The sequence below is a fragment of the Branchiostoma lanceolatum genome, chromosome 3, assembly GCF_035083965.1.
Source record: "Branchiostoma lanceolatum isolate klBraLanc5 chromosome 3, klBraLanc5.hap2, whole genome shotgun sequence".
In the NCBI taxonomy this organism is placed as follows: domain Eukaryota; kingdom Metazoa; phylum Chordata; class Leptocardii; order Amphioxiformes; family Branchiostomatidae; genus Branchiostoma; species Branchiostoma lanceolatum.
The window spans coordinates 28,270,720-28,274,330 of NC_089724.1; positions in this window are offsets into that span (position 1 = coordinate 28,270,720).

The following is a 3,611-nucleotide window of genomic DNA, read 5'->3' on the forward strand; positions in this document are numbered from 1 at the left end:
GAGGGAGAGAACATTCATTAGAAGTCATCAAAGTTTTCAAACATAACCTGCTACGCTCAGACTATCTAGTATTCTCGCCTATCCTCCGCAACAAGCCGAAAAATAGGGCACGGTATAAAAGGAAAGGGGAGGGGGGAGTTACCTGAAAAATAGAAGGAAAAGAACATTTATTAGATGTCATCAAACGAGACCCTCAGACTGTCTAGTATTCTCGCCTATTCTCCGCAACAAGCCAAAAAATAAGGCACGATATAAAAGGAAAGGGGAGGGGAAAAAACACTCATTAAATGTTGTCTACGGTTTTCTTGACATTTGGTAAACACTGAACAAATCGATGATTCAAATAACTATTTTCTGGATGTGTTTTCGCGCCTATCCTCTCACAAGCCATAGATTTAGGCACAATATATTGAGATGAACAAGGGGAGGGGGGAGTTACCTGGAAAATATACAACAGCTGGAAAATATCATTTCGTGACAAGGCATCAAACATGAACTGTTGAGATTTTCTTCACGTTTACTATGATCTAGTGACCACTGATCCAATCAGTGATTGAAAAATAACCCTTTTCTGGGTGCCTTATAAACACAATCAGTTCTCTTGACCTTTCATCTTCGCTACTACTGTCATTAAAGGACATTCTAGTTCGGACGGTTTTTCACCATAGCAACGGCCATCAACCTTAATTTACCATTTGCGGAAAATGAATGCAAGAGGGACAAATTAAAATAAAGGTCCAATCAAAAGATGACAGGTAACCATGCCAAACTGGACAAAATATTGGATTTGTACAGTAATTTGTTTGTCACTGATGGCCATGCAGGAAGAGGTAAGGGTTATAGAAAATGTAACAATGATATAGATTACATGATTCAAGTCGTAATAAATATAAATAGGGAACGGCACCCTTACACATGCACATTGTATCAGGAAAAAATACAGTAATAATACACTAAAAGTGATTATAACAAAATATCCTGGTGCCAGGCCTCAAGAGTTTTGAACACTGCGTTTACAATATCATCAGCAGTACTGTAAATGCATTTAAGTTCGTGTGGTTTTTATTTCGCAGTAGGGTCATTGGTGGGCAAAAAGTTCTGCAGTAGTTTTAAGTTCGCACTGAAAGTTCACCGCGAAAACAAAACCACAGCGAACATTTCTGCATTACAGTATACCTATCTCAGGGTCCTTATTTTGATGCAGAAAACACTCCAACAACAAGGTTGCCAATTATGCTAAATGTACAACTCAAATCCCGATACAAGAAATTCACATTAGTCAGCTACTTTGGAAACAAAATGGAAAACTCAGACATTGATTTTTTGTTTAAAATAAATGATTCATCCACGTGCCCTCGCTGCATTAACATTAGTGTGCCCGGGGCTGAACTCCGAGAAAACCACTGTTTCCCAATAATCTAATTTGTAACTGATAGCGGGAGTCAATTCTGGGGGACTAGTGCTCCACCAACTGTGTGTGCCATGCATACAAATGTTGTACTTTCTCTATTGAAGGTCTGGGTGATAATATTTCTATGACACACACACGAACAAAAAGAAACTAAAAGCCAAATTTCTTAATCATATTCATGAAAGCCCATCTTTAAGGCTGTGCGCCATGGGTTTGCTGTCTAGAATACATTACATGGCAAAACATCTAAGGCTACAATCCAAATGCACTGCGTTAGTGTGTAGAAGAAACGACACAAATAATGAAATATACACCTAGTCTTTGTTGCATACTCTACTGCCACTGGAGTATATATACTGATTTTGCATTCACAGACAACAGGAGAATACTCAGTAGTAGACACAAACTTGTGTTTCAGTTGTCAGAACCTATCCAAACTAAGCTCTTTCAACCAAGACAATGTTATTCGCTCTCAAATATTCACTGGTTATGCAAATTTTCCATCTCTTCACATATAATCATGTCTTGTCTATACAGCTGTACATCCGTGAAACCTTCTTGACAAGATGATGATGACTACATTTATCGATAGGGCATAGTTTGAATGGCTTTTATCAAGTACGTGTTATCATATAAACAATGCCCTTTGCTGTTGCAAGTGGGGACCGCATTCCAGACACCACAGGAAATGCCAAACATTTGAGCAGGGCCGTCTGAGGAATGTACGCAGCAGGAAAGTTTACCTAGCCATGACTGGGGAAGTCTTACAACCCAAACATATGTTACGCCTCGGGGATCGTTCAAGAAATACAGGGAAGGGGATGAAAAGTTATCATCTTTTCGGACTCATTTCGTCTTTTCCTAATTTTCCCTTGTAAATTTGTTGCCGTTTGGTTTGACTTTGATACACTATTCTTTGTCCAACATTTTTTCAGACAATCTTCGATCCCTGGCCTCACACAGGAAGCTTGAGTGAAACAGGAAGCTTTTCATTCTAGCCTTCTAGTACTTATGTCAATGTAGCTAGAAAGGCACTACTGTAATTCACTTTATCTTCACGGTAGCAAAATTTCACGGTGTAAGGATAATGGACATTTTCACTGAATTTTAACTTCACGGTGGCAGCATGTGATTTACAGAACGCTGTGTGAAGGAATCATAAATAACAACAACAGGTTTTTACACGGTGATAAGTTCACGGTACAGGGATGACCGCGAAAACAGTAACATAAAGTTACAGTGAAAGAGACAAGAAATACAGTATTTGATTGGAATAGAATCTACACACATTATGTATCATGGCATAACTATCCAATCACTGACTATCCTTTGGAACTGCAGCTAATGCATTATCGCTTGTGTGTAAACAGACAATAACAAAGGATATAGAGGCCAGCGTTTGGTGTGGTAGTGACAATGTAGCGGTATTATTTATGGAGAATAAGAATATTCCTTCTGTTTTAGGATTAGTCATAACTACTCATGACATTTTACATGGAAACACCCATCAAAGCTCTCTTGGCAGTGATTAGCTTCCATTGCAGGGGACAAAGAAGAACAACATTTTCTATTCCGTTTGTTACTCTGAGATCAACTAGCCTCCTTCGCAGACCTCTCTAAGCTAGGAGCATTGGCATTTTTTTTTTCAGAAGCGCTGATTCGCAATTTTCCCAATGAGCCAGGTTCTCTAATGCCAGGGAGACCGGTTTGGGGTTTTGTTCGCGTTAAGAATTTTCGCGTTAGCGTGGAAAATTTTCGCGTGGAAAATTTGAAATGGAGAATTTATTAATAGGTTCAAAATATCAAAGTAATTTTATCATCAAATTTTTCTCCCTTGGGAATAGACTTGAGTCCCTTGGGAATAGCACACACCAAACCACACCACACCATGCCCACACCCATGCAGGGGAAAAGTTTTCCTGTAATTTTGATCATTTGCTCGTTAAAATATGCTAATTAGTTGATCAGAAGGGAATTGAAGGTTTACAAGTCTGAGGTTTCACACCCAAAAAATTTCAAAGGATTTTTGAAATTTAAAGAAAACAAAAAAACAAGTTGATTCCCAAGGGACTCAAGTCTACTCCCAAGGGAGAAACATTTTGATGATAAAATTGCTTTGATATTTTGAACATATAAATAAATTCTCCATTTCAAATTTTCCATGTGTACGCGAACATTCTTAACGCGAACAAAACCCATT